The sequence below is a fragment of the Betta splendens genome, chromosome 13, assembly GCF_900634795.4.
Source record: "Betta splendens chromosome 13, fBetSpl5.4, whole genome shotgun sequence".
NCBI lineage: Eukaryota > Metazoa > Chordata > Actinopteri > Anabantiformes > Osphronemidae > Betta > Betta splendens.
Window position 1 is genome coordinate 10,568,260 of NC_040893.2, and position 13,713 is coordinate 10,581,972.

At 46.8% G+C, this 13,713-nt stretch overlaps 1 protein-coding gene across 6 annotated transcripts in view; it reads right to left on the minus strand.

Moving 5' to 3' along the window:
• gria4a (glutamate receptor, ionotropic, AMPA 4a) overlaps positions 1-13,713 on the minus strand; it is a 61,803-nt gene that overhangs the window by 38,873 nt on the left and 9,217 nt on the right. The window lies entirely within an intron of this gene.

Below are 13,713 nucleotides of genomic sequence, written 5' to 3' on the forward strand. Positions count from 1 at the left end.
TTTCACCCCCCCCCCCCCCCCTCCCGGGACTCAGAGTAATTCCATTATCAGCTATAAGCCTCAGTGGGGGTAAACACTGAGGGAGATGCAGCTTTGACGGCTTGGCTTGTGGCAATTAAACAAAGCCGAGGCCCCTGCACCCAGGAAGCGATAAGACAGGGATTTAGTCTCCGATTATGACAGGAGCTAAATGTCTCCAATTCAGAGAAGCAGCATACTACGTACTTAGCATGCATCATTCAGCAGAGGCTGAGTCATGGTGTCCTCTGAGTCTACGCGCTTAGTGCCTTCGGAGATCATTTCCACAGTGTTTCCAGGTTTTTACTTGTTGTTACACACACAGACCAACGTGAAAGTCGGGTATAAAGATGAGACTATGTGTAATAAAGTATTTAATGACGTGTGCAACATACTGAGACACTGTTGAGGAAGTGGTTCTGAAATCAGACTAGAAGCGAGGTGGAGACTGGAGCGAGCTCCGAGCAAAGAAACCTGTTCACTTTTGTGTGTATTCATGATGGTAAATTGGTTTAACTACGTTGCCTCCTTACGCAGAGCAAGGACCAAACACGTGGGTTCCTTTGACAGCGGTGTCAATGTCAGCGACTTTTAAACAAATTAGTGTTTCTGTGTGCAACAGTAAAAGCGCCAGAATCAATAGAAAGTCGTTTCAAGCGTGGACTGACTACGGTTCCCATGCCAACTGAGTTTTTTTTAAAAACTTGACTGAAACTAGTGGCCTAGAAGCAGTTTCTGACACTGTTTGCGATTTTTTTTAAGTTTTCATTTACCTTCTGGGTCTCCATGAAAATATCGATAGCCATAATCCCAAACCACTGTATATTTAAATGAGCCGACATCTGTAACCACACACACACACACACACACACACACACACACACACACACACACACACACACACACACACACACACACACACACACACACACACACACACACACACACAGCACAAACCTCTGAATATGTTTCATTTTCGCTCATTCACTTTGTTTCTTCCTCTCCTTCCATGCTCTTGTGCTCTCATTCCATCTCCCACCTTTCCTGTTCTAATGTACGTCTTGATGGGCTTGTTTCTCTGCAACCCCTCTCCAACTCCATCACCACCACCACCACCACCGACTGAAAACACGCCGCAAGGCTAGAAGGTGCCAGACAGTGGCGTCATTGTAATAAAATGTGTGCAAAGCTTGCTTCATAAAACTTCAATGAGAGGAGGGGGCCAGCGGCACGGTGCATCATTACCACAGTAAAGGCACTGGATGTAATAGGTCTCCTGGGACTTTCTCTGCTGCCATGTCTTGTTGCTTCACCATCTTCCTATGCTGGATGCCTGTGCAATCGTTTTCAGGTTTTAATTCCCCCGTATCTGTCAATCAAACCTTCCTCTTTTTGCAGACTTTCACATAAATTTATTTTGTGTATAATTATCATAATCCTACACAATATATCGTCCAACCTCCTTGCATCTGCAAATAATCCTGCTTCCGTCTGATTTCATTCAAAGTGCCCTCATTTAGGCCTCATACACGCACATGCTTCCATTATTTATTACCATTTACTGTATATGCCACAGAAGTAAACATGTTTCTTTACCTCGGCACCCGTGTGTCTGCAGTCTTTCATATTTATCCCATCCTTCCCTCTTTCTACTTGTTTGCATTTTATGTGACAGCAAAAAACGATGCTTATAGATGAAACCGCTTCTCATTTCATATGCATTTTGATCACTTGAGTTCCCCCAACTTCTAGACTCTCTGTCCTAACGCTGCATCTGCCTTTGAGCCATTAGCCTGAATAACAACCCTACAGCTGCAGAGAGATTTTCCAGACAGCCTGTGAAACTCGGCACGATCTCACGAACCCTTATTATGTGTAGGTAGAGGCTGAGATAAAAGAAGCACCTGAGTTAATGAGAAACACAAGCTTATCTAAAAAAAAGCTATATTAAAGGGTTTATTTTTCTTGGCATTTGTCAGGGTGCGCCATGTTGCAGCACAGCGATACCTGAGGGTGAATGAAGGTAAATGTCAATAATGAGCTTTTACAAAGTTTGCAGTATAATTAGAGCGAGATCTATGGACTGGTGACATTTCATGTTTAATCTATTTACAAAGGTAGTGTTGAATGATCTTTGCTTTTGTATAGAATATCTAAGTACAAGAAGTAAAATGTGCAGCAGTACTTTGTTGAACAGCCGGTGAAGAAGAATAGACTCCATGCTTCAGTGATATCAGTGGCATAGCTCTCACTAGGTGGATGCGTCTTGATGGGGAACACAGACTATTGTTCCTTTAGTGTCTGCAGAGAGTCCAGCAGAATGTTTTAGTTAAAACCACGACACACACACACACACACACACACACAAGTGTAAAAGTTCTTTCTTTCTGAGACAATGAAACTCTACTTTTATATAGTCAAGGGCACCCAAGCTCAGTTTGGGAGGAACATTTTAAAGACACGACAGGAGACAAAGTCTGGAAATCAATAATATCTGGCAGAGAGCACAGCCACTGTATGGATTTTCAAATTTGTTCCTCTATTATATAACACAGATTGTGGCACAATGGACCGATGTCCCCACAAAAAGGTATTATAGGGTTAGAAAAAGCCATAACTTTTGTAAAATATAATACTTTGCAGGGTTACGTCACCCTAAACAAGCGAGAACAGATGAAGCACACAATAACATCTTTGGTGGTTTTCAGTACTGCTTTTCATTAGACTCCATTAGGTTCCTCATATCATGGACAATTCATTTCACTCTCGATATGAAGCGACAAGCTTAATGTTAGAAGAACAATATTGTTTGAGGGAGTGTGTTTGCTAACTCATAGGGACTGAGAGAATAAAAGGCACAAAAGGTCGTTCAGAAATCCAAAATCAGACATTTCAGAAATATCATCCAGGAAAAGTTCAAGTTTACTTTCCCCTGACATACTGTAACGATTGTTTTTGGGAGCTCTACTGTATCTAAACAGCGGGACTTGGTTCAGATCGATGCGCTTTAATTGGCTCCTCTCTGCTTTAGTATGATGTAAGGTGAAACATGCAGGGTTCAGCTGCTGAGGCATCAATATTGACACCGGCCCTCCAAGATAAAGGATAATGCTTCGCAATCAATAGTCTGGCAGGGAGAGTTCAGCCACTGTATGGATTTCATATCTGATCCTTTCCACAAGAACATAGTTTACAAGATAACTGAGCTGCAACAGCTTCATAAACAGGACAGTGATTACTGAGAGCGATAGTGTTTTCTGTGCTGTGTGTGAGTGTCTAGTTTGACGAGCGAGTGAATGAGGCCATTCAACCCCTCTGTCTGCCTCCTCCGCCTGTCTGTCTGTCTTCCCTCTTCACAAAACCGCCCCCAGCAGAGAGGAGAGGGGGCTTCACTTACTCTCAGTGAGTAGACGAAATAAAAAAAATAAAAAGGCACAGGGAGAAAGGAGCAGCGCAGGAGCAGAGCAGCTCCAAGATCTACAAGGAGCCGCGACAATGACAGGAAAGAGCGCTTTGCCAAGTAGATACGGCAGAGGTGAAGCTTATATGTGAGAAGAACGCAGGCGGCGCACACTGAAGGTGTGTTTCTGCAAAGGGAGGACAAAACGCTTTCACTTAACTGGTATTCTAACACATGCACAAGTTACAGAAAAAACCTTGGCACTGAGGTCAGAGGTCACGGGCAGCAGGAGACCTGAAACTGTGCCTTTTTATTACCTCGTTTCATTTTCTTCAGCTGCTTATTCTTCGTCCTCCGCCCTGATCGTCTCCCCCAGGCTGCATGACTAAAGCGTCTGAGAATAAGAGCAGCGTTCGGGGAAAAGGAGGGCAGGTGCCCAGCAGGGGGTCGGCTATCGCTACTGCTTAGCGAACAGGCTAAAGACTGCTGACACCTCATTTTCTGCTTTGTGCAGTCACCATTTTGTTGCGTATAATCAAATTGATGCGCGTGCGCGCAGGGCTTTTTTCTGTGCCCTCAGACCAAAGACGAGCAGGTGAAATGATATAAAGCATCTCCGGTTGGAGACGCGTTTGTGCTGAGCAGGTTCTCGGGCCCTCGACGGGGCAGAAAAGTGGAACTGATTGAGTATGACAGAAACTTAACTCTAAATAACACAATTCAGAAAAAAATATTGTGTTGACCCTTTGCTTTAAAAATACCGAACTGAGTGGCAAGACTGTGAAAATGACATTTCATAAACAGCCCTTTTGTGTTTCACTCTGTAATTTGTCATGCGCTCTTGTGATGCCGTGCGAAACCCTTGAATATTAGGAACACGATGGCCTTCAAAAATTACTACGCTTGCAGCCTTTCGAATTGGTCAACGGTGAAAAAGCAAAGACGGCACCAACTAAATGGGATCAGGGGAATTACATGCGAAAGCGAGTGAACATTTATGTTGGTTGTAACTGTTACTATCTGAGTCCAATGAGCCGTGAATATGAGCAATCAGCGCTCCGTTTCCGCTTCCTCTTCTGTGAAGCCACGAGGAAATTAACACATTGGGGTGACATCTCATTAGCGCTTGACGTCCATATCTCCTCGCTCAGCACATTAGAACTTCAGGCCCGTTCAGCTCAGACGATCACGCGCGCCGTGACAGAGTCGCGGCCCCTTTTGTTGCTTTCTCATCAAAACGGACGGCGCAATATCCACAAAAGCGCTGAAGTCACGGATTCTGGGTGTTTCCGGGAAACGGAGCCTCCAATAACCGGCGACGATCGGCAGAGCCCGAAGGCAGCGGTGACGCGGGGCGGCTCCTTTCTGCTGGACGTTAAGCACCTGTCACGCCATATTCAGGTGATTTCAGGTAATTAACCACAAGCGGAGGCCTTTGGCTAAATATGCAATACAGCACATAAAGCACACAACGTTTGCATAATTTCCACGGCTACCTGATTATGTAAAGGAGTCGTCTTCAGGATGCAGCCAATGCTCCACACTCTATGCACCACATTGCACTAGCATGCTTTTGCATTGCAGGACTATCAGACTCAATAAAGCGCCCTTGATCAGGATCATGGAACAGTCCGACAATGGCTGCCGCGCCTACTGCAGTGATGCTCCTAAAGAAAGAGAGCATTTCGGGTCACGGCATTATCATGAAGGATAAAAAGACTCCCGGCAAAACTGCCTCCGAGCAAAGTCTGCTGACACATTTGCACACAGGAGCTGCCCGCGGAATACAGACAATGTGTTGCAGTGCAGAAACTCTGCTTCACCAATGAGGTCCGCATCCACAGAGATTAAAGATAGGGAGAGTGTGGAGGAGGCAGGGGATGATAAGAGAGGAGGAGCAGGGGAAACTACATGTCACCTGTCATAGCGGCAGCACAGTGCACCCCTGGGACACAGTTCTTTAAACAGGGCTAATCTGTGTGTGTGTGTGAGAGAGAAAGAGAGAGAGAGAGAGAGAGGGGGAGAGAGAGAGAAAGATGTGCCAGTGAGCCTTTTTACTCCAGTCATCCTTAAGCACTATGAACAGTAGCTAAAACCCTATGGGCCTGTCCAGCACCAACATAGTCATTTTTCTCACTCTCTTTCACACACACACACACACACACACACACACACACACACACACACACACACACACACACACACACACACACACACACACACACACACACACACACACACACACACACACACACACACACACACACACAGTCGATATCAAAACCATTCATCACAGCAGACAGGGGGTGAAGAAGATGAGAAGGAAGGAGGAGAGACTCCACCTACTCTGTATGTGGGGAGAAACCTGCACAAAGCAACACTTTCCCACCGACGTGCGATAACTGCGCGCAAATCTCCACGTCTGCGCGCGAATGCGGCCTTTGAGGGAGACGCTGTGTAAGAACATGATCCAAGTTTGTCCTCGCCGCTGCCGCTGCTGCTGCTGATGGAGGGGTTTAAGTCTTCAAAACGACAGCATAAAAGCATCGGCTGCAAATTGAGCCAAGTTGAATTCCGCAGGCAGCGGAGAGAATTTGGATTAGCGTCCGGTGCCAAAGGTAGCGCTGCATCTGCTGCGCTCCCCCATGAAACAATAGCCGGATTTTAAAATGCAGCACGTAAAATAAAAAAAAATAAAAAAATCAGAGTCAAAAACTAATTTCTAGTTTGACTGGGAAAAAAAGTAAAATGAGCAAGTGGTCCCTCTGTGGCAGCAGCTTTTAATGCAGGGTCAATGAATGAAACGTGATGATGCATGAACGCATCATTTTCTCTCAGAACTACCGTTGTCAAAGTGCTGTTGTCCTTTATTTCTGACCCAGTCTCTTCACACGTGGAGACGGGTCCGCTGGGATAAGAGAGGTAAAGGTGTGGTCCTGTACTACGGGCCGGGTCAGAGCGTGGTTTCACACAGACATACACTACGTTGTGTGTGCCGTTTATCCGTCCCTTCCTTCTCCCAAGCACGAGTGAAGCAACGCGACGTGATGGAATGTTGATGGAGAGTAATAAAGATTTGTCCTTGTCCTTGTGTAAACGCGTGCGGCGCAGACACACAAATCAGCGCGCTCCAGATGAGCAGGTCCTCGGTGACTGAGCGTGCTCACAAGACAAACACAGCAGTAATTTACCGGAGGAAGTGGCACCTCAGCGGCTGTCTCTCTCCTCACCGTGCTGTTCTTCACACCTCCTCACGTTCATCCATCCCACTCCTGCACTCGTCCCGTTCGCCGTTTGATCGGGCCTTGATCTCGATGGGCGCGATCTGGTTGAGGCTGAGTCTCATCGTCCAGCGCTCCGACCTGGGCCGCTGTGGCCCGAGAGGGCGAGTCAGTCGCCCGCTGAGTGCGTGATTGGTGGTTTCATCTGCGGCTCCTCGTGTCCTCATGTCAAAGTGTCCTCACGCAGGACACCGAACCACAAATTGCATCTGACGGCCAGTCGCTACACAGCTACTGGTGACAGAACAAGAGGCAAACTCTAAATGACTGCATTCTGGTGTGTCCATATAATTTGTTATATGATGGCAACAGCTACCAGATTATAAATTATGCTAATTTAGAAGCTAATGGAATCATAAAAAAAATATCCTAAGCATCACAATTAAGGAAGCGTTTGTGGTGTTATTCTCTTCTAATAGAGTCATCAGAGAAGACAGCGTGTGCTTTATTATTGTCTGTGCTGATAAGTCGGAGTGGAGCCATTCGCTCGTGCTTTAACCGTGTCTAATTAAAGCTGTTTGGATTGATACAGTCTAGGCCAGCAATTAGGAAATACTAATTGGAAAGATGTCTGAAGTATGTTGTTCAGCTGTCAGTGTCTGCACACAGTCAGGCTTGAAGCCTTCCTCACCTGTGTGCACGGTGTACGGAAAAAAGATGCCGAGAGCCGAGCGCGTTTTTACTCAACGTGCCTGCGTGAGTAAAGTTACAAACCAATTTTGCGCTTCCAGTAGCTTCGTATCGTCTCATAGCAACAGTGGGAACCATGACGAGCACTTTCCCCGAGCTGAGTGTTGCTGTCAGCTAAAAAAAGAGAGGCGCTCGGTGGACACAGGCCCGAAGCAACTAATATCTATTACAATGAGCGAAGACGGCCATTTAATTACGAGGAGCAAATCTTGTTTGTTTGTGTTCGACTCTTCTGCTCCCGGAGCATCATTCTTCAGGCCGCTCTTCAGTATCAGCAGCTCACAGACCTTATGAATGTGATTACTTAAAGATGCCACCTGTATAAGACAGGTGCAAAGCCTCTTACAGTATACTGTATGATGAACGGCATCAAGACAAAAAGCTGCAGTTGTAGTTTTATTGTTGTGCGATTGTCAAAATGTGAAAAAAATTAATTAAAACCTAAGTTTGTGTTTTTCTCTACAGAGAAGGTTGGCGAATGCAAAACCGATTCAGCCATTTACAGCCCTTAGGTGTTCCGTCTGACTGCACCTGCCTGATGCCTATATGTCTCCCCCTCTTCCACTGGAGAGCAGCACCGGATCTTGAGCTGAATTACTAGATTTTGAATAAATAACGGCATTGTCCACCGCCAAGTAGCAATCAGCCATTCTGTAGCCTGATTTGCAGTAGTGGTTCCTGGTGAAGGCAGGATCTAGACTGGGACAGCAGGGGACGAATGTAATGTAATGTAGATTACAGGACAATTACAATAAACTATCACTGACTGTAAATTGCCATAAAAAGATTATACATAAGATTAACATGATTAATTATTAAGTTCGGGCTGATGGTGACATTGGTTGGAAAGATAGTTAACACACGTGCTGTATGTCATATATCTGTGTATGTAAAAACAGATATTCTCATTTTGCAATTTTACTACTTGTCAACAATTGGTTGCACAACTTCCATAGACCTCCTCAGCCAGAGACCTCACACACCACAGTCAGATTTGGACAAAGGCCACAGTGCGGCATTGCATCACGCTCACTGGCACCAAACAGCACTGGGATTGATTCAGCCATTTTGTTCTGAAACTCTAAACGGGCAAACGGGGAAAATGAAGGAAGGAAGGAGGCGCTGACCTTGGACCGGCCTAGTCTGTTTACACATTGACTGCCTTTATTCTGGTACAGCGCCACTGATTAATGCTGATTGCTCTGCGCACACCTGCCTGACGTGTTTGTTGGTTGAATTCATCTCCTGGACTCAGTAAAGCACACAGAACCCAAGGGGAAGACGGGCGGACGAGACGGGAGGTGTCGGAGAGAATGGGACCTTTCTCCTCCTTTGTCCCTGGGAGAATCTACAGCCCTGCTTTAAATGCAGCCACACTTCCAGACCCCTTGGGAGGCTCCGCACACGCTGCAGGGCAGCATCATGGCAACAGCCCGTGTCCTCGAGCGCAGGTTCAACCCCTGCTTACGGAAGCTAAGCAGATGCATACATCATTTCTCACTATACAGTACGTGACCTCGGATGAACTTGCTAGAACTTCAAAGCGTCAGTAATGTCTATTGAACAGATGCCGAAAGTCGCGATTCGCGGGGTCCATCGAGACCTAGGCGCTAATAGCCGCGATTGAACGGGCCGCACCGAGCCTGAGCCGTTTAACTCATTCGTAGGCTCCGCGCACACGCGGCTAAACCGACATCTGAGGCGTATCTGTGAACATAATCCGTTTGGCCGGTGGTGCTCGGTTTGATGGTGGCCTTTCGCAGCGGAGGGATAATGAATTGGCTCCAAAAGCCTCGTGTCCCTAAAGGTCCAACCCTGTTTCCCTTACAAAATATCTTCATTTATATTTTAGCCTTTTGCCGAGGCTCTGATCCGGGGAATTACAATGAGTGAGCAGAAAGAGTTTCAGCATGATAGTCCGATGCTATTATTTCAGAACAGCCTGTCTAAACGCTATAGAACTAACATGTGTATGATGGAACTATAATAATAGAGATACCCTTCCCTTCAACAATCTTGCGTATATACAGTAATATACATTAAAACACAAGTAAGGCTTATATAAAATTTGTAAAATGTAGTTTTATGTTAATATAGTAAGACTGATACATTTTAATTAGTTGTAGAGTTACATGTGAAAGGGACAGTAGCCAAAGGAAAGACACAAACAGGCATGATTTAGTCTGGTTCGTTCAGTAAACATAATCAATTCACGAGTAATTGGCTTGGGAAGTTGGGCCAAAGCAGTGACAGGGGATAGTGGAGGAACCCTGTATGTCAGCAGAAGGCCTCCAGCAGCGGAACAAGTCACTTTATCATTCTTAATCTGCTTCATACAGCTACAACGGGAGGCAGCGTTTCACCCACACACAACAAATCGCCCTCCAACGTCACGTTTGGAAGTCCTGCTGTAACGCTCTCACGCTTTTTCCACCTCACAGGCGAAATCGCACACAGCTCCGCGATTTGTGTGTCGCGTCGACGCGCTAATGAAGCGGTGGCGCGCGTTAATTAGCAGAAGCCATGTTATTTACATACAAGCACGCGTGCCTTGTATGCCTCGTCGGCGCATCAGGCTCGCAGGAGCGGCGCTTGACTCACTGGCGCTGTTTCTGGAGGCCGAGCTGTTTGCATGAAGATAACGGCAAACAAACAGGGCAGATAATTGCTCACAGAGAATGAAATATGGATGTGCAGAGACATGTGCGACTGAAACGGATGGCTGGACGAGCACGAGTGGAGAAACCGAGTCTACACTGCATGTGATGTGTAAAACAGTACTTCTCGTGGGCTGATGTTTTTGAGAAGTTGGGAGTGATGCTTTAAACCAGTGCAGTGTTCCTGCGGTTCAGCAGAATAGAGCCACCGGCCTTTTCTTCTGTTCCCTGCTGTGCTGAATGCTCATGTTAAGATGCTGCTGCTGGTCATGCCATGATCCAAACCTACAGTACAGTAGCTCTTCTTCTTCTTTGCAAGTCTGACTGGATTCAGTTGTGTTGATGAATGAACATAATGTCATTCACCACTGCCCCTTTTTTACAGCTTCTCCACAAAACTCTTTTATTCCTGCAGCTGCAGTAACACTACAGTAAGTTATTAAGGAAGCCTGTCCTTTAGCATCACTGATGGTTCTGTTCATATCTAGGACACCGGCCGGGTGTTCAATTGTAGCTGAAACCCAGAGTCACCTGTGAACGACTGCTTTTGGTCCATAAACAGGGCAAGTGACAGGATCGTTCGTGCTGCTGGACAATCAGCTGGGGAGAACTATTGCTCTCAGCCAAAAACGGATGGAACGAAGCCGAAGAAGGTTACAAAGGCTTTAGTTTTTTAAGCAACAACCCATCGCTTGCATGCACTGTGTGTGTCTGTGTCTCTCCCTCTGAAGATCCATTTTCCCTCTCCCCGTCTCTCCAGACGACTGCTCTGACAATATTACCTTCCCATATGGAGAATATTACTCTAGTATGCCATCTGTACCATCATCCAAACATCCCCTTGAGCATGTGACAATGTGTGTGTGTGTGTGCGCGTGCCTGCTTGTCCATAGCTGTGTGAATGAGTGCGATGAGAATACATGTTAAGAGCAAGCACTGGAGCAATAACTCACAGCCTGTAACACTTCCCCACTGAGACGTGAACTGCAATAATCCGTCGTTGATGCACTTTGTCTGTGAAGGTTTTAATGGACTGCCACTGTTTTCACAAATACTTTGCTAATTTCGAGTGTGGACAACTGGCAATTAAACAGTCTGTCATCACACAGACAATATGTGCTATCGCGCTAAAGGTGTGATGTGATTATATTAAAATGGTGACTTGTACTGTACATGTACAGAATACACCCACTGCACGCACTGTGTTCAGAGAAGAAGTGCCTTTCTCTTCATTTCTTCTCCTGCACCTCCCTCGCATCCTCCAGCAGACACCAAACACATTCCTGACCCAGATCTTTCCTTTCTAGTCTCACCTACTGCCTTACAAACACCAAAAGCTGTCCGAGGATGTACTCGTCTCCCCGCTCAAAGATGAATAAATAATAGGACTCACGCTAGTGGCTCTCTGAAGCCGTACTGAGGCGTGGCACATGTTAACCCGGCAACCTGCTGCTAATCAAAAATGCTCATTAGCCCCAAAAAAGGAAATATTGCAATGAATTCTTGCAGGGAGAAGCATAACAGCACACATGCAGCCACGGAGCCCTGGATGAGGACCGAGCGAGTGTAGAGAGACATTTTAAAGAGGAGTAACAGACGCTGTGGTGACACACCGACACTCCCGCACACGGCCTGAGTCGTATATGTGGACTCACTAACTGTACTTTGACAGCTATACAGAGCGAAGTGTTTCCCTCCATCTGCTCCGTCGGCAGACAATAATAGCCGCTAACGAATGCGTGGCACAGCAGCCACCTAAATGAACACGCAGGACGCACGCTATGAATAGAAAAGGCCGCGTCCATGCAGACACACGCTTCCTTCATGGAAATGGAGAGAGAGGCTGGGTAACAGCGGGGCGGCCGGCGAGCGGTGCCCTCTGACTCCACAGAGTTACGGGGAGGGAAAACAACAGCGGCCGGCTCCTCCGGGCAGTTGGTGATCCCATTTAGCGAGCACCCTCTGGCGACCCCCCCCCAACGAAAAGGGCCCCAGATGGGACGACTTTGAGCTTGTTCTGAACTCGGCCCGCGCTGCCAAGCGGTACAATGAGTGCTCAGCTAGTTTACGTTTCCAAACGGAGTGTGTTTTAGACGCGACGCTCGCTAATCTGCGACCATTACGCAGACTCGTGTGACACAGGACGCGGGGTTTTTCCATTCTTTCCTTTTTCAGCATGAAGGAGGATGCTAAAGTTTTTTTTAGGTTTTAAAATAGTCCTATTCTATTATATTTAAGAAACTTAAAAAAACGTAGAGATGAGCTTCTGGTTAATATTTAATTGACTCTTATGTAACAGTGTTGTTTCCTGGTCTCATATAGAGCATAACATTCCAACACAGTAAACTGTAACACGCCATTTGCCAAAATATGCAGGTAGCTCAAATAACATGAAGAAGAGTAGCAGAATCGTGGAGCATCAAGCGACGGGTCACAGGACGAAGTTGGCATCATGTTCTCATACTGGTGAAGATAAGAAGGCAGACACACAGAGTGCTCCTGGGTAAAAATAGAAACAAGCGTGTCCATCCATCCCCGCGAAAGCCTCAAGGGCCGGATCAATGCTCCGCGCACGCCCTGAATGTGAGCGGGGGGAGACCTCTGATGCGACTTTTAAAAAAACAAACGCTCAGACGCAGGTAAACCGCTGAGCTTGAGCAGATAAATGCCACAGCTCTCAGCAACAGACTGACCCGAGGCCAGCGGAGGCGCAGCCCCGAGCATCCAAACACACACAGCGGCCGTCCCTGCGTCCTACGCAAAGGTCGGACCACTCGCCGGGTCTGCGGCGCGCACGCACGCAGTACAGTACGCGTCTGTGTGTTCACCGCACGCTGCATAATTAATTATTTTCTTCTATTTCCACAAGAGCCTCCCTCTCCCTTCGCACGGGCCCGGCTCCTGCCCCGGTCAGTTTAATAGCCTTTTGGCTTCCTCCTCTGTCTCTTCCTATTTGTAAGTGATGAATTACCTGCTGGTTACCTGGAAATCTATCACCCTCGCTGAATACCAATTGGCCATTAGAGATAAATTGGTTGGAGTCTGACAGCGGCGTTGAGGTGCGGGAGAATCTCAATGTTCTCGATTAGCAACAAAGGTTTTAACCAATTCAGAATAACTTAGGTGTGTTTAAACAAAAGGTCCAGAACGGTGTGTGTGTGTGTGTGTGTGTGTGTGTGTGTGTGTGTGTGTGTGTGTGTGTGTGTGTGTGTGTGTGTGTGTGTGTGTGTGTGTGTGTGTGTGTGTGTGTGTGTGTGTGTGTGAGTGCTGGTTTGTTTCCATGGATTTATGACGTGGATGAAAGGAAGGGCATTAGTTAATATTGATGAGTGCTGCCACTCAGTCTTTCTCACTGAGGCTCACTTAGAGATGAGAGGTGTGACCTTTACGCACACGTACACGCCTGTGTGTGTTTGCGCCGTCCACACTCACACTCACACGCAGGCACAACGTTGACCTACTGCATCACTTCTACCGTGTGTCTGCATTTTGACAGGACTGCGCGTGAGTGAATGTCTCCACGTTTCCGCCACCTGTTTGAGTCTTGAGTGAGGATTGTGGGGCTTCAGGTCAGAATTGGTTGGAACAGGAACATCGGGGTGACCAACCTTGGTCTTTATTTCCAGGTGTCACGGCTGATCACCTGGATCAGGTGTGTTTAAAGCTG